Source organism: Panthera tigris, chromosome B3 (genome assembly GCF_018350195.1).
Source record: "Panthera tigris isolate Pti1 chromosome B3, P.tigris_Pti1_mat1.1, whole genome shotgun sequence".
Taxonomy (NCBI): Eukaryota; Metazoa; Chordata; class Mammalia; order Carnivora; family Felidae; genus Panthera; species Panthera tigris.
The window spans coordinates 74775420-74801930 of record NC_056665.1 but is presented as its reverse complement, the minus strand read 5'-3'; the positions used below and the strand labels follow the sequence as shown (position 1 = coordinate 74801930).

Here is a 26511-nt window from a genome sequence, read left to right as displayed (position 1 = left end):
AGCTCTGGCCACCCACCACAGCCTGCAGAAAATGAGGTTCTGGAAGGCATAGATCTCCAAGGAAGGTGTAGAGAGTGCTGCCTCTGAGTTTTACCCTTGAATTAATGACTCGCAAACCTGAATATAGCCTGAGCCTTCCCCACAGAAGGCCCACTCTACTATTCTGTTCAGTTTTGCAGAAAAATTCAGAAGATCAAATCTCTGGGCTCCTCTCTGATAGTAACCTTACCTGCAAAGTATGGGGAGATGCAAGTAGGTGGTAGGGGAGAGGGAAAGCATGTGAGAACAATGATCTCAAAAAAACAGAACAGTAGTTTTGTTGATTATTTCCTTCACTGTGCAGAAACTTTTTTGCGTGGTGAAGTCCCAATAGTCCCAATTTTTGCTTTCGTTTCCCTTGCCTCCAGCGACATAGCTAATAAAAAGTTGTTCTGGCCAAGGTAAAAGAGGTTGCTGCCTGTGTTCTCCTCTAGGATTTTGATGGTTTCCTGTCTCACATTAGGTTTTTCATCCATCTTGAATGTACTTTTGTGAGAAAGTGGTTCAGTTTCATTCTTCTGCCTATCGTCCAGTTTTCCCAACACCATTTGTTGAAAAGACTGTCTTTTTTCCACTGGATATTCTTGCCTGCTTTGTCAAGGACTAGTTGACCATATAGTTGCGGGTCCATTTCTGGATTTTCTATTCAGTTCCATTGATCTATGTGTCACTTTTTGTGCTGGTACCATACTGTCTTAATGACTACAGCTTTGTAATATAGTTTGAAAAACGGAATTGTGATGCCTCCAGCTTCACTTTTCTTTTTCAGGATTGCTTTGGCTTTCTAGCATCTTTTGTGGTTCCATACAAATTTTAGGATTGTTTGTTCTAGCTCTGTGAAAACTGCTGGTGGTATTTTGAAAGGGATTGCTTTGGGTAGTATAGACATTTTAGCAATATTTGTCCATCCAATCCATGAGCATGGAAGTTTTTCCTTTTCTTTGTGTCCTCTTCAGTTTCTTTCATAATTGTTCTATAGTTTTCAGAGTACGATCTTTTACCTCTTTGGTTAGGTTTATTCCTAGGTTTCTTACGGATTTTGGTGCAGTTGTAAATGGGATCAATTCCTTGATTCCTTTTTCTGCAGCTTCATTATTGGTGTATAAAAATGCAACATATTTGAATGTATAAAGATGATGTGATATATATACACACACACACACACACACACACACACACACATTGGAATATTACTCAGCCATCAAAATAATGAAATCTTGTCATTTGCAATGGCGTGGATGCAGCTAGAGTGTATATGCTAAGGGAAATAAGTCAGAGAAAGGCAAATAGCATATGATTCCACTCATGGGATTTAAGAAACAAAACAGATGAACATATGGGAAGGTGAAAAAAGAGAGACAGAGGTAAGCAAACCATAAGAGACTCTTAATAATAGAGAACAAACTGAGGGTTGATGGAGGTGGGTGGGGAGATGCGTTAAGTGGGTGATGTATATTAGGGAGGACACTTGTTGTAATGAGCACTGGGTGTCTTATATGTTAGTGATGAATCATTGAATTCTCCTGAAACCAATATTACACTGTATGTTAATTATCTAGAATTTAAATTAAAATTTGAAGGAAAAAAAAAAAGAAACCAATCAATAGAACAGTATCTGAACAGTATCCTTGGTCTTTGGATTCTCAAAGCAATGAGAAAACACCCTTTCAGTGGATGAATGTGGAAAACATTATGAAATGTGACTCATGTAACCTTTCAAAAACTGGAACTGCCCTCAATTCTGAGTCCTATTCTCTGCCCTCTAGCTGTCCCTGCTCCCCGTCTTTTCTTTTTAGGACTGGGACGCACAGACTCAGGTTCATTATAATGGTTGGTTCATGACACGTTGTCACCATTGATTCATACACTATCCAGTTCTATAACTTTGGTCATTTTCAATAACTTCCTTCTGTTAATGGGAACTGGGCTGCTTCCAGATGTTTGTTCTTGCATCTGCCTTCACGTCTCATTTGCATACACAGCGCCCAGAGCCCCAGCACCACAGGACAGGGCTTTAGTGCATCACACACCTAGACTGCAGGTCCCAGCGCTAGGGACGCAGCCCTGTTTCTTCCTGCATATTTCCCAGCTACGACCTTCAGAAGTCCTGCTGTCCTTAGAGGTGCTCCTTCTCTGTGCTCATTGAGCACAAAGCCTTCCACAGGACAAAGTGCAGTCTCACCCATGGCAGAGTCAAGGTGTGGAAGTGCACTAAGCATGATTGTACCCTTGAGAGGTTGGGACTTGGTTTTACATTCTTTGGGAAATTTTCAAAATCTTTGATCGTGGTTCTAGCCACTGTATTTTTTCTCAGTGTCAGAAGCAAATTCCTAATTGAGGCCTAGCTCAGGAAGCTTTCCACTAGCTTCCCTAGGGAATACTCTGAACAATATAGTGGCTTAGTAGGTGTGGGTTTGTTTTTTTGTTTTGTGTTGTGTTGTGTTGTTTTAGTGTTGTCCCAGTGCCCTTTAGTACAAGACCTTTTGGAACATGATGAGAAGACAAATGTCAGTTCAGTAATGTCATTTCTCGGTCCTTCGCTCACAAATGCGGCCAGACCCTTCTCAGAGGACGTGGCTGTCAAGCCTAGCGGTAGAACTAGTCACCTTCTAGTGGGTGCGGAGAGAGAGCGCACGCCGACAGGATAAATAGGACAAAGAAACAAATCACACAGGTGTAGTTGATCCCAGGTCAGGAGCAGGCTGGGAGCAGGGAAGCCAGACACCCCCAGTGGGGAGCATGCTCCTCCGTGGCCCCTCGGGAGCTGCCATGCAATTGCTCGGGGATCATTATCTCTGCCGGGCTTTTCATTGTTCACAGGGGCAGCTCCTGCCAACCAAGATCCTGTTTCTATTTTGTAAAAAGAGTGCCTGGAGCTCAGGAAAAGAAAGGCTCTGTGGAGAGGCCAGAAACATTAAAAGGAGGGGAAGAAAATGGATTCTGTCAAGTTGTTTGTACAGTTCCTCTCCTTTCTTCCTCATCTCTTCTTAAAATAATTGCTTTAGGACTATAATAGAATTGCCGTCAAACCAACCCTGAGAGTCAGTTACCTTGGATGGAGGCAAGTAAGTAAAAGTGCACCGACTGAGCCCACGGCGTGGGAATGAAAAGAAATATTGATCCAGAGCTGAGAGCCAGCTGGGAACAGGAAGAGGGCGAGAGATTTTGTTGTCGTTGATCAATAATATCTTGATGCTAAGTATTTATTCCAGTGTCAAAATGGATTACAGGAAAAGCATTAGAATGCAGAGCTCTTCACTCTTACTCTTTCCTCCTCCTCCTCCTCTTCTAAGAAGGAAGACTTCTTCTATTCACAGCACATGTGAAGGCTGTGCCAAAGAGAACAACGGCCATAACAAAGTCTTACGTAGTACTTTCTATGTAATATTTAATTGCTAATTATTTCTTAGGAATGATGACCTGAATATATGGAAAGTTCCCTCTTTTTCTTAATTTTTTTCCAAAAGAAAGTATTTTCTGACCTACTTCAGTGTCATGGCTCCCGTGGCATAAATTTACTTGGCCATTAGTTTTTTGTTAGTCGTCTTTTTTTTTTTTCTTCCAAGTTCACATACTTTGACCCTTTTGTAGACTCTCCATAGTCTTTCTCATGTTTACCAGTTCAAACACTGAGGCCTTTGGTGGTTCTGACCAAACTGGGCATAATGAGAACTTTTGGAACAGGGCACTTCTGTTGTCCTTCTTTCTTGCTTCTTTCAGTAAGAACGGGCACAGGCGCCATGGTTCCCTTACCATTTTGTGTCATTCACATAAATCTATTCGAGCGGGGATAAAACCACCTCATGAGGAGAGAACGAATACTGAATTAGATTTAGACAAGAGGGCAGGGGAGGGGAAGGAATTGGACAGAAGGTAACAGGTGGGAGTAAGAGATTGCAATATATTACTTTTGAATCACGTGAGTGTTATTACCTATTTAAATCAAAAGAAGTAAAATGAAATTCAGAAAAGAATAAGTAGGCAGCGGGCACTGGAAGCCATTGTAAATGACTTTGAGGTCTTTGGTTATAGACATCATAAAAAAGGCCATTCCATTCAATTGACTGATATCCAGCTGACTGTTGAGATGCCCCCTGTGAGTGGCCAGGTTCTAATATGCTCTTTACTGTTTAACCATGTTCATACTGTTAATACATGTTCGTACATGTTCATACTGCTCAGACTTCTTGGTATTCCCTATAGGCTAAAGCAATACTGATTACCTATAATGCCGCTTATACCTACTGAATTTAGTCAAACACTTTCTTTAAACTTTTTAAACTTATCTATTTTTGAGAGAGAGAGAGAGACCATGAGTGAAGGAAGGGCAGAGACAGAAAAAGAGAGAATACCAAGCAGACTCCACACTGTTTGCACTGAGCCCAGTGCTGGGCTCGAACTCATGAACCGTGAGATCGTGACCTGAGCCAAAACCAGGAGTCTGACACTTAATAGACTGAGCAACCTAGGTGTCCCTCAAACACTTTGTAGGTGGAGTTTCATGAGAGTGGAAGCCAAGTTCAAAAAGTAAAATAGTTTTATAATCCCTGGCATATAAGAAAATTGAAGAAAACCAACCAAGCTCAACATTTTCTATTCAAAACACTACTTAGCTATGTGTTAAATTATAGTGCCACAATTCATTCACTTTCCATTTGCATCTGGTTCATCATTGCTGTAATTTTTAATGTTCTTAAACATTACCTGTTGAAGTTGTTAGAAATCCAGTAAGTGCCTTCACATACCCAATTAAATGCCCAATTACCAATTTTAGGCTCTTGACTTACATTTTGAAATGAGACGAACCTAGCCCTGCAGCTGAATTGTTAATGGATGGCAGATCTCAAGGGAAGTAAGATTTTAAGTGTTCTCACTCAGAAACCATGTTCCCACGGTTCAAACAGAAACACCAGCACATCCTTAACTGCTTCTACATCAAACCTTGTATGCTGTCCCGAACCAGTGTGAGTTACAGCTGTGGGTGTCCTTTCAAGAAGAGGAATAAAATTAAGGGCAAACTGGAGTCACTGGAACCTGGGCAGGGGCGCTGGAATAATTTCCTTTTTAAGAAAATAATAGTGCCTTGTGTTAAGGCCAGGAAACAAGACCAGGAAGCTGGGAGTTATGCTTTTGAACATAAATATGTATTTAACAAAATTACTTCCTAAACATGGAGTTTAAGCATAGAGGAGTATCCAGGATTTTTGGCCAGGAAATGGGTTGTCTTAAGATTCATCCCAGGTCAAGGTAATCTAAAAGAAATCAACTGCTCTCTGGGTGGTCTTATTTCTCTACTTGTAAACAGGCCCTTCCCAATCAGTAAGGGCTTGTCTTTTTAGTTATGGAAGCACAGAGGATGGTTTGAGGCATAAATGAGATCTGCTTCTTGCTTCGATCCTTATAAGCCCTACCCATCCTTCCAGCTACCGCTCAGACGGCATTTTTCTTTCATAAAGAAGCTGTCCTGCATCTACCAAAAACCCGCCTCTCACTCCACTCCCTGCTCTGTTCAGTGTGTGTTCTTTGCCTCCTCCAGACGCCTAACTATACACCTGCTGCTGGTAAGAAATACATGCTGTGATATTTATCATATCCTACCTTGTATTTTAGCGCCAGTGGCCTTGTCATTTCTGCACTAAAATGCAAACTTCCTAAGGAGTAGGACTGTACTTGACTCACCTTGTCCTTATTTCCACCCTCAACACACCTCCCTTCCCCCCACCCTCACCCCTGGTGCATCACTTCTCCTTCATTGTGCACACATAATAAATATTTGTTGAATGAGTGTTGTTTGTGCCTTCAGATTTTTTCCAGAGGAATAGAATAGTCACACTGCTTTATGATCCAAGTGTTGGCAGTTTAAATTCTTAAGCAAAACAAAATTTACATAAACGTGTCATATTCAGCTATGATTCCCTCTAGGGGAATTTAGCAAAGTTATGAGCATAACATTTTGCCACTCCCAAAAGAATTCTTTTCTCCTACCGTGAAGCTCTCTGCCTGCCAAGAGACCTCCCCTTGCCACTCCTCACCCCAGCCTTTCATCAGCCCCGCAGAGGGACACAGCAGGGCTGACATTCTCTTTAATTAAGAATCTCAGAAGAGCGGCACCTGGGTGGCTCCGTCGGTTGAGTGTCTGACTCTTGATTTCAGCTCAGGTCATGATCTCAGGGTTCATGAGATCGAGTTCCATATGGCGCTCCATGCTGATAGCCCAGAGCCTGCTTGGGATTCTCTCCCTCCCTCCCTCCCTCTCTCTCTCTCTCTCTCTCTCACCCTGTGCATACAGTCATCCTCCCTCTCTTTTTCTTTCTCTCAAAAATAAATAAACTTAAAAAAAAAAAATCTCAGAAGAGTCTAGGACAATGGGTAGACGGGACTTTGTGTGTTCAACATTTAAAATGAATAGATTTGTTTTTAATTAAAAAAGATTTTTTTAATTTAAAAATATTTTTAAAAGGGGAGCCTAGGTGACTCAGTCAGTTAAGTGTCCAACTCTTGGTTTCAGCTCAGGTCATGATCTTGCGATTTGTGAGTTCAAGCCCCATCTCGGGCTCGGCGCCGACAGTGCAGAGCCTGCTTGGGATTCTCTCTCTCCCTCTCTCTCCGTCCCTCCCGTGCTCTTTCTCTCTCTGTCTCTCTTGAAATAAATAAACTTTTAAAAAATGAATAGATATTTTACATTTTCTGCTTTTATTCGGAAAGCTGGCCCTTACTATGTTTATCTATATAATGATTTTCTGTGTTTGTTTGTTATTAGAGACATCTAGACATCGTCATGCACAGCATACATTCATGTGACACACGGAGCCATAGAATGGGCAAGCGGGAAGGGGCTCATGACATTCCTTTGGTCTAGCTGCATCCTAGAAATGACAAAATCGAGACGTAAGCAGTAACAGACCCTGTCTAAAGCACCCAGAGACAGGCAGAGTGGGCACAAGAGCCAGGGCTCCTGGACTCCCAGTCGAGGGCTGGCTGTCCCTCCCTAAGCTTCCCCCTCTTAGGGTCAGTGCCAAGATTCATGGAGCTCCCGTGCAGTGCTGACAGACCCAAGTTCCCTCTCCATGAGGAGCAGCCTTCTTCACAGAGGAGATCACTTAGTTTCTAGGCCACATCTGGAGTCTGTAATGCTGTTTAGTTCCAAGGTGGAGCAAGTAAAGAACTCCAGGGTGATTCAATACCAGGAACATTGGCCTCTGCTGGAGAGCCATTTTAATGAGCATGTCCTTCTGACAGGTGTCAGGAAGGAACATTTCCTCCCTCTCAGGAAATGGCTGGGTGAGCTGTGGTTCTTTTAAAGAGACCTTTCTAAGGCTCCAGCAAGGAACACGTTATGTATCCTCACATAAATTTCCTTTAACCTCGTCTCGGCAAACAACTTTTTTTCCTCATATCTGCAAAATAGCCATTTAATGAGCTTTACTTTTTCAATTAACATGACCTTCCACCCATGACAGTGCATGAACCATAGCTTTCTGCTTGGTTTATATTTCGATGAACAAAGCTTGTTGACATTAGGAAGTAATTTGGGTTCCGGCTGTGCAAAGCCTTTCAAGCATGGTGGCCGAGATGACATGGATGGGATGGAGCCTCTGACATAATGTGGCATATACCTGTGGGTGGAACCGGAGCACGGGGTTTTGAAGATCCTCTTTTGAACATGCCTTTCTTTTGAACCAGTAGTATAATTCCATTATAACACAAATCTGATAGAGACTCTAAACACTGGACACCAGAATCTGAGTTACTAATCCTCTCATCCCCTCTGGCATTGATAGGCACCCTGGAGCCTGCCTCCCTCAAGTCAGGCCACTGGCCAGCAAATCTTCCTTGCACCCTCAAAAGGAGGAGCGAAAGAGTGAGCGTTTTACCAAGGACAAAGCAAGGGGAGGGGGGAATCCTCTTTCTGTCTTACAAATTGCCATTACTTAAGATGAAAAACTCCCATCTGCAGGGCCCACGCTATGCTAATTTCAGTTTGTGACCCTACCAGTGCTTCCCTTGTGTCATTTGTAAAGTAGCAGACTTGACAGAGATCTTCGGCACCTCGGTATCCGCAAGAATAGACCCCTCCGCTCTCCGAGACGGATGCGGGGGTCTGCGGATTGCTGGGCACGTTGTCTCGGGAACAGTGTACACAGGAGTGCAGGTAGATATAACTGTGCCCTTATGTGGATACAGACACTGCCCTTAGGAATTCTTCTCCCACACCCTCATATTTCTATCAGAGAAGGAGATGGAATTTCATCTCCAAAATGAACCTCCTTGCAAAAGAGGAGGGAGAAGGGAGAGAGTTGATGGTTGTGGTCCCTCACAAAGGAGGAGAACCAAACGTGGCATGCGGAAGGCAGTGACCTTTCCTGTACCTCCTTCTCGGGGTCACCGCAGTGGCTCAAGTGCAGACGTGGAGGTCACTGTTGCCATTTGTTCATTGCATCAGAATCCCAAACCAATCGTACCGTGGCCATTTCCACCAATGCTGTCTCTCCTCTGGAAATGTGGCCTTTTCACCTTTCATTCTTGTACCTGAGAGAGTGACTGTCTTCAGTATGTCGGCCTCCTCTCTAAGGGATCCTGTTTCTTTTCTTTTTTTAAAGTTTCCCTTTAGAACTTGCCTCCTCTGAAAACTGTCCTGCCTCTTCTGACCTGTTTAACCCTCCATTCGCACTGAAATATAATTACCATCTCTTGCTTGATTTTTTTTCTGTGAATGTTACCTGAAAACCCTTGAGAAGCAGGAACTATATCCCATTTTGCCTAGAGTGCCAAAAAATTAAGTAATAAAAAAGAGCCTCCTGTAACGTTATCAGGGAATACATTTTCATTTGAGGAAGCCTCCTGCGTTCTGAAATGAGAATATTTGATAATTCATCCTAAGTTTGGCCAGAGCTTCCCTTTGCACTTCTGATGGTGGGGAAATGCTTCCCAGGCAAGTGAAGAGAGTGCTAAGATAGGTACAAAAAAGGGTACTCTCTGTTAAACTAAAAACAACAACAACAACAACAACAACAACAAATCCCCTGCAGTTTAGGACTAATCATTGGCTTGTAAACAGCATATTTCCTTTGTGTTCCTGAAATACATACAGTATGGCAGAGTCCTAAAATGAGTGTTAAAGAGAAATACCCTAGACGTTTTAGGAAAGGGTGGGAACGTGGGCTGGGCCACCAAGGAAATTCTTGTGTCAGAGGAAGGATCTGGAATTGGCCCATGAAGGGTGAGCACAACTTAGATGTGCAGGAGGTAGCATCCCAGGCTGAGAAGTCCCAGGGACCAGAGGCACACAGACAGGACAGGCTAGGACACATGCACGACCCAGGGAGGAGCCCGGCACTTTGGGATGCAGAGTCTCTGGTGGGGGCAGTCTGGGAAGTATGGAGTAGAAAGTAAGATTGGAGACGGGGGGACGAGCCAGGCAGCTAGTTCCCAGGGACACTTGTGATCCATTGTATTGTAAATTACTTAAGGAATCAAACGCTTATTTTTCTAAAAATAAGTTTTATAATTTAGACTTGAATGATCAGGGTTTCTGTGTTACCCATCAGGATAACATCTGCTGTGTGTGACAAGATGACTGACAGCAGTGGGAAAGACTTGTACCCAGAGCCATGTGCACAGATTTCTTTCTAACTGTGAGGATCTACAGACAATGGCCTGGCGTCAAGAGGGCAGCCTTTGTAATCTATCTGGGGTGGACACAGGCTTCTCCCTGTAGAACTGTCAGTGACATCATTGACCTCCTTAGTGGAGGAAACGCATAGGAAAGAAGCATTAATTCTATCCTTATAATAATATCAGACCCTAAAGTGGCCTCTGTGATGTGTGTTAGTCACTTCCTGAAAGTCTGCTTATAATTGGCACAGGTTTGCCAGTGCTTGTGGTTTTTGCGATGGCTTATGTGGTCTGTGCTACACAAGTGTCTCGGAACTCCAAAATGTGTGTGCTCAGCATCGTATGTTATCAGCGACTGCAGATACAACCTCACGGCAGCAGAGAGGTCCAGGGGTCTGTGGCTTTGTTGATAGACTAAAATTTGAGTTTGAAGCAGTGAATCTTTGAGGGAATCTTGGCATAGTTTCGTGTCTTTGTTTATTTCCTATTCCTGGTTCCTGGAGAGATTTCCTTGTTCACACAGGTGCCAGTACCCCTTGGTGCTACGGTCTACTGAAGGCTCAACAAAGGCTAATTAAGGAATAGATCTGTTGGCCACAGGGATCTTGGCCTGCGGAGTCAGGTGGAGAAAAATTGGTACAAATTTGTATCTGGTCTCAGAAGTCCGATGAGGATGACCCAGAACTTTATTTCGGTTAGCCATTGATGGAACAAGGAAGAAGCACGAGATGCAACGCCTGCATTACCTCACTCGTTCCAGAGAGGCAGCTCCTTAGGAAGTTAGAGCCTCCTAAGAGCAAGATGCTTCTTTTGAGTCCATGGTCCTTGGCACTGATGTTTGAGTGGACTAGAACTTCAGTTCTGGGAAGACATCAGAGTCTCTCGGTTAGCGATGTTAACACTCGGAGAATGTGACCCGGTCTCATCACACACTGTCCAGGCGTCGTCCAGCAGTGAGCCTTGGCTGGAAAGCCACAGCACAGTGCAGCGGCCCGCACACTGACGATGAGAACTTGTATCATTTGCTTCCGCAGATGGTTAATATTCAGCTGGCTGCCGCATTGTGGGGGGGGGGGGGGGGGGGTGGGGAGGTTCTGGTGACCTTTGGACCCCTCACATCATCATCTGGCACATTCCTGGTATACACTTTGAGGGAACAAGACCTACAGCACATACTCGTCCTCCGTGGCAGTTCTGCAAACCATGGCCAACTGCCCATTACACCTACACTGTTTGATAGACTTCATGCAAAGCCTTTCATTTTGTCTTTTTATTTCCAGTGCCATACTCCCACACTCAACCACCCCATGTTCCAATGTTCACAGCATTCATTCAACACGCATTCAGTATCGATGCCAACTGCACACAAGGAATGCTGCTAGATGCTTCACTGCACTTTAGTTAGGAGTGGGGGCTGGAAAGGGCTGGATGCAAAAGCCTTGCCTGTACAGTATAAAGTTCTCCGGTAAGGGCAGGAAATAGCTTCTCTCCCTCACAGTGCTCAAAGGGGGCTTGTACACCTGCCATATGGAAACGGTGACGGGAAGAACATAAGTAGGCGAAATACAGGTGTGGCTTGTAGAAAGAATATAAGTTTAGAATGTCAATTAAAATTTTTCTCTAATCTCTTTGAGAATGTGGTCAAAGAGCGGTTCCATAAATACTCACAGTAGATAGTAAGGTGACCATAAGCGTGCAGCATCAGTGTTTTCAAAAATACTGGCATACCCAAATAGGAATCCAGATCAGTCCAATGCTGGATGTGAGCTTGTTGCATTGTCCTCGCCTTTTAAAACTGCTCTACTTAGGGGACGCCTGGGTGGCTCAGTCCATTAAGCATCCAACTCTTGGTTGCAGCGCAGGTCTTGATCTCAGGGTCATGAATTCAAGCCCCGTGTGGGGCTTCGTGTTGTGCGTGATGCCTACTTTAAAAAATGTTTAAAAATAAACTATTCTATTTAGATCTGGCTCCGTGTCTAAAAGGGAACATGAGGAATTCAGCTGGGCTCCGTAGGGGCCCACAGGAGGTGGTGATTGAAAAAGAAGACCCATCTGGGAAGACTGGGGGAACTGGCAAGGATTTAACTAGGAGAAAACTGGAGACCAATTAAATGACTTTCAAGAATATGAAATGCAAATGGCTTTAACCATAACCCCAAAGGAGAGCTTCTCATCATGAAGCTCTTTATTAGGATGAATTGTAAATTATTATTGTGGAGGTAAAAGAAGTTAGAAAAAGAATATATGTAAGGAGCTGAGAAGGTAGTGTGCCCAAAGGCAAGACACAGGTGGAGAAGAAACCTCTGGGAGACGTTTTCCAACTCTGCAATTCTGTATTATCTTGACTACATAGGCAGAAGTGCAGACCACATATATAAGATTGGTTAAGTGAGCTTCAGTTATGTCAAACTGGTGTGATGTACTGAACAGAACTTGTACATTGAAAGCATGCAAAACATTGCTTTTGAATGAACCAATGAAGTTATAATTTTTAGTATTTTGTTGCTCTAAGGAATTTACGTATTTTGCCCCTTGTTGTAAGTGCTAAGTTTGGTTTTAAAGCTCGTAGGTTACCTTGCAATGAAAAATTGGTGATTTCTGCCCCAAATTTCAGTCAAAATAGACTGATGTTCTGAAGTTTTGGTACCACATTAATTTCATGCAAAGGGTTTCAGAATTCAGAGTTTGCGGGTCCATTTAGTAGCATGCATGATTCTTCAGTAATGTATTCTCTGCCTGAGAAAGATACCATATGTTTTCACTCATATGTGGATGTTGAGAAACTTAACAGAAGACCATGGTGGAGGGGAAGGGAAAAAAAAAAAGTTAAAAACAGAGAAGGAGGGAGGCAGACCATAAGAGACTCTTAAGGACCGAGAACAAACTAAGGGTAGATGGGGCAGTGGAGGAGAGGGCAAAGTGGGTGATGGGAAGGGAGGAGAGCACTTGTTGGGATGAGCACTGGGTGCTGTATGGAAGCCAATTTGACAATAAATTATATTTTAAAATAAATAAATAAAATTAAAAATGTATTCTCTGCCTAACGTAAACCATATCTATCTATAATTCTTGTTCTTGCATATATATATATATATGTATATATATATATATATATACATATATATATATATATATACATATATATATATATATAATGCCTTCTTTCCTTTCACAGTGGAGGCCACACAGTGACATTCAGTACAATGGAGAAACTGCACTCCATTGGGTATATACATGGAAGGTGGGTAAGCGCTCAGCTCTGTCCCTCAGCCACAGGGGAACAGAGTTCAGCGACCACAGTCAGCATTTGCTGAGGGCAGCACCTCCTCTCTTTGGCCCAGTATGGTGACTGCCCTCTGATTTAGATCGGCCTTATCAGAATAGCCTGTGGTCTAGGCTGTTAAGTCTGAAGGAGAGGAAAGATACCCTGGGACCAACAAGTAGAGGCCTGCAGACAGGACCGGCTGAGTTTTGAGAAGAGCTAATGTATCAATAGTTAGTTGTGCCTCATCTCCTCAAGACAGTTTATCCTCCAATTATTCTCCAATTTATGTGGAAATTGCCAGTGGGGAATTGGGGAGAGAAATCTGAGCCTCTCACCACACGTTCAGCACCAGAGGGTCAGGTATTTCTCTCCTTTTGTTCTGAATCTTCATCAAGGCCGGCTGTTGAAAGATCCTCGGGGATTTTTCTTCGGAAGGAATCATTTAACACAAGTGGTCTCATTTATTTCAGAAATGATTCCTAGGCTGTCCATAAATACTAATGAGGTGCATAACAATGTGTTCCATCTCGGAATCTGCAGCAGAAGTCACGGAGGTGCTGTGCTGGCTGTCCGTGTAAGAGAAGCAGCTCTTTACCACATGTCAGAATCGGTAGTCAGGTGTGCCTGTTCTTCTTTTCTTTTCCCCTGCCCCCACTGCCTTAAATGACCCCAGAGAAAAAAAGAAAAACAGACATGGCCAAAAAGAGAGTCGATGGGTGATACATTGCTAACCACAGTCATCAATATGTACAGCAAATCCTTAATCATTTCTGATGAGAATGAAGAAATTTCACATGATGCATATTTGAGTTAGGACTCTGGGTAGGGTACCCTACCAGGTGCCCTGAAGTACACAAAGACCTAATCTTTTATTCTCGGGCTAGTTAAAATCTGGGAGCTGAGATCACACCTACAGATAAATACAAATATCTTTATTCCAACATGTACGAAGTGTGATGTTCAATGAACAGTGGCCTACAGTACACTATGCATTAGGGTATGAAGGTGACTGACCTTGAGGTTGTTCTCTGGGCGGAGGTCAACAGCTATGGAGAGTAGGACAGACTGTCTCCTTTTTCTGTGTCTCCACTGCTGCCATCTGGTCTAAGCCACCATCACCTCTCCTGGACTACTGGGGTAGAAGTTCCTAAGTGACTTCCCTGCCTACACACACTCCTGCAGGACCTATTTGCCGGATAGCAGCAGTTGGCCAACGTGTTTTTTGATGTAAATGAGAACCCATTATGCCTCTGTTTAATGCTTCCCAAGCCTTTTACACCAGGACCTTCGTGAGCTAGCACTTGATCGCACCCGTGACCTCACTCATTCTTTCTTTTCCTCGATATTTTGCTGTCCTCCTCTTCTGTCTCTTCCTTGGGCATGTCAAGCACTTTTCCACCTTTGGGCTTTGCCACTAACTTTTGTGCCATTGGGTTTCATAGTTTGGAGATGTTTTCATTTTCATGGGGCAGTTTCTGGAGCGTGGTAAGGTCAGGGGGGAGTAATGGGTTAAGCAGTGAGCGGGTAGCAAAGCACACGTAATTTTCCTCTCACCACCACATTTTTCACGAGAATGGTTAGGGCTTGAGGACAGGCCTTGTTAATAGAAGAGTCTCACGTGGAAAGAAAACATTAAGCATGTTCACAGGCAGAGTGGAAGAAGTCTGGAAATACGAAGATGGAAAGCTTTAACCAAGAGGAGGAGTAACTGGAGTGTTTCCAGAAGAGATGGGCAAGAAGAGAACCATGAACCCAACTGGAGAATTTTATAAATAGGGTATACTTTCAAAAAACGGGGTAGGTTTTTATAAAAGCCAGTGTCAGAACTGCAGTGAATAAATGCATTTTCTGTCATGGACTGAATATCCTACCCCTCACCCCCAGATTCATATGTTGAAATCTTAAACCCCATGGGATGGTATTAGGAGGTGGGGCCTTTGAGGGGTGATTAGATCATGAGTGTGGAGCCCTCATAAATAAGATTAATGCCCTTTATTTAAAAAAAAAATCTCAGAAAGCTCCTTTGCCCCTTCTTCCATGTGAGGGCACAGTGAGAAGACAACTATGAAGCAGGAAATAGGATCTCACCAGACACTGAATCTGCCGGCACCTTGATCTTGGACTTCCCAGCCTCCAAAACAGTGGGAAGTAAATTTCTGTTGTTTATAAGCCCCCCAGTCTGTGGTCCTTCGTTATTGTAGCCCAAACAGACTAAGACAGCTTCCAAGTTTGCACATTCTTTCTGTGTGGAGAATATACCGGGTGGTTATTCTGTTACCGGCAGTAACCTTGGAGTGAACTGGGTGGGGCAAGTGCTGAGAGATGCCTATCAGGGTTGGCGATTTCAAATGGGTACCGATTCTCAAACCCTGCCATCGTCATCATCATCATTAATTTGCATTTGTTAAGGTATAGCTTATATATTGTAAGTTATACACATCTTAAGTGTACAATTCAGTGGGGTTTTTTTTTTACATGCATAGAAACCAGGTCACCATCATCCATATCAACATAGAACTTTCCCAGCATCCCAGGAGGCTCCCGCCTACCTCCGTCAAAGGTAATCTCTATTTTGACCACAAATGCTGTAGATCAGCTTGTGAATTTTTTAACAGCTTTATTTCATTGAGGTATCACTGACATGCAGGAAACTTTACATATTTGAGTGGCACAGTTGGTAAGTTTTTACACATATATACCCATGAAATCACCACAACCAAAGTAATGAACCAACCATCCCCAAAAGTTCCCTCACAGCCCTTTGTAATCTCTCTCTGGCCCCCAACATTCCCATCCTCCGTGTCTGCGTGCACGCACTAATTTGCTTTCTGTCCTACGCATGAGTTTACATCTCCTAGAAATTTATGTAAGTGCCAACGTATAGTATGTACTCTTTTTTGGTCTGCCTTTCACTCAGCATAATAATTTTGAGATGGACCTTCGGGTCGTTACCAGTTTTTGCCTCTTACCAAAAAAGCTGCTGTGAATATTTGTGCACAAGCGGATACATGGTAGGGGTCAGTCTTTGTAATGTTAGCCTTTCTGAGAGCTGTGTCAGGATACCTCGTAATGGTTTCAGTCTCCCATTTCCCTGATGACTAATAGCATTGAGCATCTTTTCATGTGTGTTTTTTTCCCATCCACATCTTCTTTAATGAAGTGTTCAAATCTTCTACACTTTTTTTTTTAAAAAAACTAGGTGTTTTCCTGAGTTTTAAGAGTTTTAAAAATATAAAGTGATGAAAATAGAAGTCCTTTTTCAGATGGAGATTTGCAAATATTTCCTCCCAGTTTGTGCCTGTCTTTTCATGCTCTTGAAGAGCAGAAGTCTTAAATTTTGGTCCTACCTAATTTGTTCTTTCATGAATTGTGCTTTTAGTGCCATAGCTAAGATGCCTTGCCTAACCCAAGGTCACAAAGATTTTCTTCTGTGTTTCCTTCTAAAAGTTTTATAGTTGTAAGCTTTTACATGTAGGTCTGTGCTCCATTTTGACGTACTTTTATATATGGTACAAAGTAGGAGCCAAAGTTCCATTTTTTAGCCTGTGGATGTCCGTTTGTTCCAGAAATATTTGTTGAAGTTACTTTTCTCTCTCCAGTGCCTTGCCTTTGTACTTTTTGTGAAAATCAATTACCCATTTATGCAGGTCTTTTTCTGAACTCTCTGTCTTGACACCAGTCCCACGATGTCTGGATTAGTTAATCCAGTAATGAGTCTTATGATCAGGTAGTGTAAGTTCTCCACAACTTTCTTCTCTTTTTTCCCCTCAGAGTGATTTTCGCTCTTTTCGATCACTTTTCCAGTCTGGTTGGTAGAAACAGGCAGGAAACTCTTCCCAAAGCCTATTTGAGCTGGGGCACTCTTTCCTCTATTCATTTTGAATGGTTCCTTCTCTGGCCTCCAGTCATTTCCTTACATACATGTTGGAAGACATACTCAGCTCATACTCAAGGCCGAATCTCTGCAGATCTCCAGCATCCTCTTTGCGTGTAATTCTCTATTCTTCATTACTCTGTCCTGAGAATTTTAGCCCTTTGGTCTCTCCAGACTCTCAGCACTGTCACTCGACTCACAGCATCTGCCAGTCTCTGCCTAGGCTCCTCCCCCTTGCACCACAACCTGGAAGAAACTCGCAAAGCAATCAACTAGGGTGATCGTGAGGCTCACCTCATTCATTTCCCGTCTCTCAAGGATCACTGTCTTTCATTGTGACACTTATTTTGTCTATTTGGACAGAGCACCACTCGTTTCTGCTGTGTAGACACAGGAGTAGAATTTCTGGGTCATAGAATATTGCATGTTTAGTGTTAGTAGGTACTGCTGAGAGTTTGCCAAAATACATTCAGTTCATTTTAACTGTAGATCATTTCCACTAATGTAAAATGACATTCGTTTTACCCAGAACATGTAGATTTTATTCCTCCATTTAACACAGTAAAGAGTGAAGGGGGCAAGTTCTTAGTGACATCATTCACTTTTTTTTAGATGTTCATTCATGCACACCCTCATTTAAAATGTATTATTAAAAGTATCAAGTAAATAGTGGTGGTGGTGAAGAGGAAGGAAAACAGAGCAGGTAAGTCTGTCTTTGCTTGACTGACAATTGTAATTATATTTGGCAGCCTGTGTTGGCTCAGTGATAACAGCTTTGATTTTTCCAAACACCTAATGATATTATATGTTTAGTACCTGATCCATTAGAAAATTCTCTGTTACTCTGCCTCCTTCAAGGCAGACAGAAATTCTCATTTGTGGGAGAGTAGCCTTCTCACATCGAAGGTGATCCCTATCTGCATAACATCCTTCCATGGTTCTTTTAGACTGACTACTCATATTGAAGGACTGTGCCCAGCAGTGGGTGCGCAGTGTCAGGGACCATGGCACCAGGCCCTTCCCTCATATAATGGTGAGTGAGCTGCTCAGGGGCAGGGACGTAAAGGCTGCAGAAATGACTCCCTCCTTCCTCCCTGGAAGGAGGGTCTTTAGCAACCCCCCTTGCAAGAAAATAAGTATTGAATTTCTACCAGGTATGACATTTCCCTGCAGAGAGTTGCTACATGGCTTGTACTTTTCAGTATATAATGGAAAATGGCAGGGAAAGCGTAACATTAAAGGAATCTCTGTTTCAAGTTTTTATTCCCAGCCCATGAGCTTCTTGTGGAGTAATTAAATTCGTTCTTGAGTCAGGTGCTGCTCCTTTGATGCCTTTGTCTTCAGAGCCTCTGTTTGGAAATCTCTCCTAAGAATAGATCAAAAATGAGGTTTGCATCTGTTTCCAGAATGGAGGAAGTAAGAACAGAGTAAGACTGTTGTTGCATTGCATGGTATAGGGCAAGGGGTTGGATTTTTTAATCTCTTCAGAACCACCACGGTTCTCACTGCTGTAAGCATCTGTGTTCTTGGCTTGGGCCTGTTTGTTTCATAGTTACACTACATAAGTCAGACGTGCTATATACCCTTTCCACATAAGGCATGAAGTTGCAATAACTAATACCAGCCGGGTTGTATAATTCATTGCATGTTTACCCTTTACCCAAAATGCATGCAAATTGATTTCCTCCTCAAGTCTATGGAGAATAGTCTCAGGAAGCTAAAAAATCAGGCACAATGGGAAATCTTGGATTGCTGAATCTCCAGCCCAAAACTGTGTTTTCAGGGAGGCTGAAGCAAACAGAATTGCTTATAAGAGATGCGGCTAGAATAAGGATTGAAGGAAAAGAGATTTCCTAAGAAGTTCTCCCCCACAATTTATCTCCTCCCAGTGTCCTGATATTTCTGTTTCTTGGTTTTTGCCATTCTCTCCATTCTCCCTAGTCCTCAGGATTCTCCTCTTTTCTAGTAAGAAAACAGTTCACATCCCTTAAAACTGCGGTTTGATCTTGAAACAGAACATTTGAACCTGAAATACATTTGTGGTTTAGTCGTGGTTTCTGGTGGGCTTAGGAACCGTTTCCTCCTTGTGTTGAGGATCCATCCGTTTGTTCACTCCTTCATTTATGCATGCTTCCATAAATTAGCACTTTGTATGTCAATTTGTAATACAGAAGACATCATGGTGCCAGTGTGGAGGGGACAGTACTGGTCTTGCAGTGGGGAACTCAAGCCTTATGGGGATTAAGCTTTCTGATTCCAAGCTAAAGATGTAACAACCTAGGGCTACCTGTGGTGCACCTCCACCTGTCGTTGACCTGAAAAGTAGAATAGCCTTTCCAAATAAAAATCTACATGTTTTTACAAGTAAAAAAACCAAAATGATGAGCAGGGTAAAGAAGATTAAAATTAGAAGGGACTAGGTTTTAGAAATACTAATGAGGTCTCATACTGATATGTGACATTGAAGTTGCGTGTTCCAAAAGTAAGCCCATCTGCTTGTTGGTAGTTTGGAAATATTGAAACCAGGTAGTACTTCCCTGCAGAGTTGGTGTAGGGGGGTTGCTTGCTCTATCAACGTGTAAGTTGTCAGCTACTCTCCGTATGGTGCTGTAACCTTCCTAAGGGATGCTTGATGCAAGATGTTTCTTATTCTCCTCCTTCTACTGAAGGGTTTCTCCAGATTCCTATGCAAGAAAAGTTTCCCATGTAAATAGTTCCTTTTTCAGTATCCCTTTGGAAAAATTTCCTAGGCTTTCCATCACCTCTTCCTTCTCCAGTTCAGAGGGGAGAATGTGATGTAAGGGACAGGCCTTGGAACTAGTGATACCAAATAAGGAATCTTTTGTGTGGAAAACTTCTTTCTTTGTGATTATCGCTACTAGAGACTAAGGAAGTCTGCCTTTAAGAACAAACCTCAAAGCTCAGTGTACTGATTCTCCCTTCCCCTCCCCTCCCCTTTAGGGTTAGTGGAGCAGGACTGTTAAAAACCATCCATCCCTCCGTGCTTTCCCAGGGCTTGGTGCTAAAGACTGAATGCCACTGTTTTTGTTGCATTTGTCACTCGAATTAAAAGTGTCTCCTAAAAACATGCAGATTCACAAAGACCTTCTCAGGCCTGTTTGGATCCTATCAGGAATCTGGCCAGAGAGCCCCAAGGACCTGGGATAGAGAGGAGAGGGATAGGGCCCCAAAGACAAACTTGGCCATTTCAGGAGTTGGTCTGGTCTGAGCCTGTTGATTCTGAACATTTACTACGTCCCAAATGATAACACGCTTTGAGAAATACTTGGGAAGCCAACGATCAACCTTGTGTGGAGCGCGCCATGCTCCATTTCCCCCTAACTGTAGCAGCGATGATGTTCCCCTGTTCTGAAAACATTTGAGGTAACAATCTTCATATTCTTGCTCCTAAGCTTTGTAAACACTCAGCTGTCTCACCAGATAAAGTTGCTGATGCAGCCTCAGACCTGATACTTATTTGCCCACAGATACTGCAAAATCCACCTCGAATCATCAGACATTAGAGTATTGGGAGAGCATTAAGGAAACTAGTTCCAAATAATCATTTCTCACCTCAGTCTGTTAGCCCGTTTCTTTACCACATCAGCCTCCAGAAGGTGTGCTCAATCTTGCTTTTACTTCCTGAACCACATTTCACAGGATTTCTGTCTCCTTTTTTTCCCCCCTTTCATGTCAGCCACCTCTGACAAAGAGCAGCCCTGCTAAGATTCTATGTGGATATCCCTTTTATTCCTTACTCTAAATTGTTTCTCATCAACGGTTTTGTTGAAATCAAAGTGTCTGGCCATTAGACCACAGCAGAGCAGAGAGCTAAGGCATACCACAAAGCACTGACCTTCACTTAATGGTAAAGTCATGGTAGGAGGCAGCATGATGAAACTAAGGTATTTTAGGCACCTCGTTATGGTAAACTCTGCAGTTTAGCTACCTAGCCTCAATATCAAACTATATTGTAGAAAGATTTATCTTCAGCGTCTTCTTTTTCATAGAAATGACCACGTAAAATTATAAGGTGATTCAGTTTGAGTTTAATGTGTATAAGAAATGTTTGTGCACATGTTAGGAAAAACCACCTATGAACATGAAATGGTAGCGGATCTAGAGGTGACAAGTAATTTTGTTGATATGATGATTATTTGTTTCCTTTAAATTAATGTTTTAAGACTGAAGCTAGATATTTTGTATCTTAAAAACAAAATTGACTTTCCTGTTTGGACTGACTGAGAAGTTACGCGGTATGAATAACGAGATTGTAAGGGAAAGATGTAACTCCTTAGAAAGTCTTTCAACCATTGGACCTTGAAATGAAGGATCAGCCTGTTAATCACTGGCAGACCGTGCATCGTCTGCTGTTTTGCATAAAAAGCAAGTAACTTGCAATTCTGTCTTTGCTTTCCTCATCAGTCTTTGTCCCTACCTCCACCAATTCCTGACTTAACCCTAAGACCAGATTTTATCTAAGAAAGTGCTTTGCTATTGGCAAATAAATAGAATTTTCTGATTGGGCAGAAGCAAGGCTGGGTGGTTTCTACTCTCTGACTGTAGCTAAGCGTCTTATTTTATATTTGTACCATCTTTCATGGAAGGGCCATTCTCTAAAAGACCTTTTTTCAGCCAGTTAGCTCATGAGAGAAAGAGATTTCACCACTTGAGTGGTGATGGTAATGATATTATAGGCATAATAGTTTCTATCACTGGTGTTTTTTAGTTTAGTTTTGTTTTTTTATAATGTTTATTTTTGAGAGAGTGAGACCAAGCACAAGCAGGGGAGGGGCAGAGAGAGAGGGAGACATAGAATCCAAAGCAGGCTTCAGGCTCCAAGCTGTCAGCACAAACGCAGGGCTTGAACCCATGAACTGTGAGATCATGACCTGAGCCAGAGTTGGACGCTTAACTGACTGAGCCAACCAAGCATCCCTATCACTGCTTAACTACAGCTGAGATGTAAATGAAGTTTACATGAAGGCTAATGAAGAGATGTGCCCCCATGAGAACCACATTCTTTTTATCTGAGCTGGTAGCAGAAGGACTTGAGTTTGGTTGGCCCCATGCTTCTATTTTCCTCTGTCACCAGTAGAAAGCAGTGGGTGACAGGAGTGGGAGGGAGTGAAAAAGCAGAATTAGGCCTGGATAACTCCAAAGCGTGGGGAACATCTATGTTTTGATTGTCTTTAACACCTGTCTATACTCGCTAATCACCATTTTACCTTAGAGTGGACCTCAAATGCCAGACCTTCCCGTGACAACTCTCTAAGTTGAAATTAATAGCATTTATGTTTTAATTGTATTTTTTACATTATTTTCTATTTAACATAGGCAGAGCTATGTACCTATTTACGGCTTTCATGTATTTTGTTTCTCATTAACTTATTCAAGGAAAAAGCCGTTTATCTAAAGGGAGATGTTAAGGAAATAACAGTTCAGAATACTGTCAAAATCACAACAGTAGTATCCTTATTAGAACAAAAAATCCGGTTAGTCCTTAACTTAATGAGCATCCCACATGCAATAAAATGTGGCATTTGACATTGCAGCAAAAGGCTACAGTGGAAAGAGCAGCGGACCCTAAGCTTATTGTGCAAGTTGCAGTCTTCCCATTGATTAACAGTATTACTTTGGCAAGTCAGTGCTTTCCATGCCTCAGTTTCCTTGTCTATAAATACAATGGGTGATAATACAGTAACCCTGCCTCTGTCACAGAGCTGTTGTCAAGCACAAGAGAAAAAACCAGAGGCTGTATTTAAAAAAGAGTTTTAGAAATTTTAATTGCTGGGAAAAATGTCACGTGTGATTATGTCAATTCATAGGATCCTACCTCACAAACCACAAAGATCCATGTGGGGATGTATCCACCGCTTACATGTTTTAGGACCAGATGGACATCATAGCAGTCTGGTTTTTATGCTTTACAAATATGCCAGAGAGGCAAATTTTGAGTATTTTATCCAGGTTCAAAATGAATCTGTTTTGCAGTAAACAGAGTTCAGGAACAGAAATAACATGGCAAGGGAGCCTACACAGATCAACAATCACACAAGTTTTCTCTATGGAGTTGACATGTAAGCTGAAATCCAAATGGCAAACAAGAGACAACCATTTAAAAAAAAAAAAAAAAAAAAAAAAAGGACAGAGCATTTCTATGAAGGGAACAGCATTTGCAAAGGGTAGAAAGGGGTTGTAGTTCCCCAGGAGCAAAAGATGGCTGGAGCCTAGTGGACAGAAAGGAGAGTGGAAGGAAATAAGAACAGGGAGGTACTCAAGGGCCAGATCATCTAGGGCCTTGCAGGTCACGGTGAGGGCCTCGAGTTTTATTCAGAATGTTTTGGGACGCCACTGAGGAGATTTTAAAAGATGGCTCAGTCTTCCATATTTTAAGTTTGAATGGCCAATCTGGCCAGAGGAACCAGTTTGGGAGAAATCATAGAAGTCCAGGTGAGGGCTAATGGTCTATTACCTGGAATATTGGCAGCTTCATGAAGCCTGCTTGACCTCCCCCAGCTCTGCCTTGGTCCTTAAAGCCCCCTCCCTCCGCAACACCTCAGGTGACTCTGGTTATGCGTTAGCACTGTTTTTGCATCATTTTTAACAATCCTCCCACCGCCCAAATTCTTGACTCAGAACCGTATCTTATTCAATCTTTGAATTGCCCACCAAACTTATTTCTGTGCCTCCCATCTTGATACATGTTCCATAAATATTTGTGAAATGAGTTCATACACCACAGTGGCCTCAACAGTCACAGTACCTCAGAATCACCTGAGGAGATTGAAAATGTGGGTGCCAGGCCACACCTCCAGAGATTCTGATTCACGTGGTTTGGTGTTATTTGTTGTAAAAACTCCCAGATGATTCTGGTGCACATTGGAGTAGAGGGCCAGGGTGATTCTGGGTGGTCTTACCTGGGAGTGTGATGCTCACCCTACCCCTTTAATTTTTTTTTTCAATGTTTTATTTATTTTTGAGAGACAGAGACAGAGCACAAGTGGGGGAGGGGCAGAGAGAGAGGGAGACACAGAATCCGAAGCAGGCTCCAGGCTCTGAGCTGTCAGCACGGAGCCCGACGCCGGGCTCAAACTCAGGAACCCTGAGATCATGACCTGAGCTGAAGTCAGATGCTTAACCGATTGAGCCACCCAGGCACCCTTCACCCTACCTCTTGAAATGCCAATATGTTTTCCTTTTCCCCATGAATGTTGCAGGCATGATAGAAGTGCCCTGGTTATCTGCCCTTTAAAGTTCTTCGAAATAATGAATGCAGAGTCTACTGTATTGGGGTAGTTGGCCATAGAGCACTCCGATATTACTGATCCAGGGTGTGCTATCAATCAGTTGTCCTTTGGAAGGAGAAGATAGATGACTTTTTTTCACCAGACTTCCAGAATTTGACCAGCATATTTGTTTTACCAGCTATGGACCCTGAAAACACCAAAGCAATGAAAGGGTTAAACATGGCTCCATCAAACACAGAACTCAGAAAGTCTGGCAGTGGTGTCTTTGTGCAGTTGTTTTGATTTCCGAAGGGGAAAGTCTTTATTTAACTCCACATAATGTGTATATAATAATATAATTTTAAGGCACCTGCTTCAAAATAGAAACTGGGATGTTGGAGATAATAACAATAAACAAAAATTAAACTAAACCGGGCTCAGTGCCCAGGAAAACTACCAAGATTCCAAGAACTGGGCAAAGAATAAGCTAATAGGGAGAACAAGGCAGCAGTGGTTGGAGTTGTAACTGCCTCCATGAAGAATGATCGCTCTGTAGGCGGGATCTCTGTTAGCGGTTCTGTGGGGCATTTGTCATGTGGGTGGGGTTCCTGCCCTTCTCATTTCAGTGACAGACTTCCAATGGAACTTGCTTTTTCTAAAATGTCAACCCTCAACATGCCAGTAATTACAGGGACCCTGCATTGTGTTTGAGTTTTTATAATGCTGTAAACCACTTGGAAATAAATGGACCAGAAGTAAAAATAGGAGTTCATAACAACTTTAAAGTTAGAAGGGAAACCCTCATGTTTCCCAGGATGCCTAAATGTCGTGTGATTTACATAAACAAAGGAGGAAATCCTCTTTGTGTGTTTAGGGGTGTGTGTCTAATACAGGAACCCGTGTTTTCCTGTTATTGAAACGTATTCTTTAATCTTTTAAGCACATTTTAGGACCTGCATGTATTCCAGGTGTCTTGTTTCCTCTAACATGAAAACTGAAGAGCAGGGCATGGCTATCAGAGAGACCTATTAGATCCCATAGGAGGCACACAAAATAAACGGATAGACAGAGCCCTGGGCAGACTGATACTATTGCCTGAATTTAGTTCGGGGAATGATTATTCCTAAGAGGACTTAACAGACTTATTCGTGGAGCTGTAAGCCAGGCAGACTGTGTGTGAACAGAAGACTGTAAAATTTCCTCTGATCGCGGGTGTTAAGGGGATGATGACTTTTTAACCATGAAAGTAAACGTAATTGGTATGAAATGTTCAGAAGCTTTTAGCCAAATATAACTGAAATAATGGGTAATAAACCTAAGCATTATTTGAAATTGTTTTTTAAGTGTTTGCTAAATCCTGGTTTGGAGCAAAGGGGAAAGATTGTACCGAGGTCATAAAAACAGGTCTTTAGTCCTGGAACCATGCAGTTCTTGCCAAACGTAAAGGCAAGATGCCCACATTTCATTCCCCTCTTGGTCCCTGGGTTCCTGCTTTAATGCCCGCAGATACTGCAACTGCCCTGAACTCTAGCGTGCGTGAAGGAGGGTCCTTCTTACCAGGAACCGTGACCACAGTAGATGCCTGCTATCCTTCATCCCTCAAGGATTCTTTTTGCCATCCAATGACCATCCGCAGGCTTATATAGAAATACAGGATCTGCAGGGCTGTTTGAAACAAAGAAAGAATGTGCCACTGCTGCACAGTCGTCCTAGGATTGCATTCATGACAAGTAGTACTTTCCACTTCTCCTAGTTCCCTTACTACCATCGTTTCTGTTAAATTTTACAACTCGTACAGCCAGGCCTCGGGAGGAGCTTTTACGTTAAGCCCTTTTATAACACTCAATTACGTCTCCACCTTTGAGGCTCTAAGTCACGAAATAAGCAGATGTGGAAATATCCAGATGTGGAAATATCCAGCAGATGTGGAAATATCCAGGGTAAGCTGGTCTAGCGGCCGGTGCTTGACCTCCATCTGAGAGGTGACGCTGTCCATCCTCGGCATGGAAGTGGCAAAGGAAGAACTGACTAAGGCTGGAAGGAGGAACTGTCTCGGTCCTGCAGGTGTGGAAGCCTCAGGAATGTGGGGCAGGCGGGTATGTGAATGCCAAACGCAGGCATAAAGAGATGCAAGCTAGATTCAAACTGGACAATATTTTAAAGCCAAATAATGTTTTAAATATTCCCTCTCTTACCATGGAAGCCCGGTATGTTTACATTCAAATACCACGCTAGGTATATACATTGCAGTTCACTAGGGGAGCCAGTAACATCCACTTCCTTTAAAATCCAGCCTTTCCTAGTGACCTCTCCCTGACACCTGTCAACCCTGTATGCTTCTTTCCGTGCAGTTGGTCACCATGTTCTTGTAGCCTCCATTAGAAGTGCCCGGTGTTACCTGATTGAGGCGTGTTCAGTTTGAATGAATGAAGACAGAAATGAAGCAGCCCTTAAAATTATAATTATTCTGCAATCGCTTGAGAGTGGAG

General features: G+C 42.7%; 1 protein-coding gene across 5 annotated transcripts in view; it reads left to right on the top strand.

Annotated features, from left to right (window-relative positions):
- Positions 1 to 26511, top strand: part of STXBP6 (syntaxin binding protein 6) — a 244524-nt gene that overhangs the window by 168214 nt on the left and 49799 nt on the right. The gene's annotated exons all lie outside the window — the stretch shown is intronic.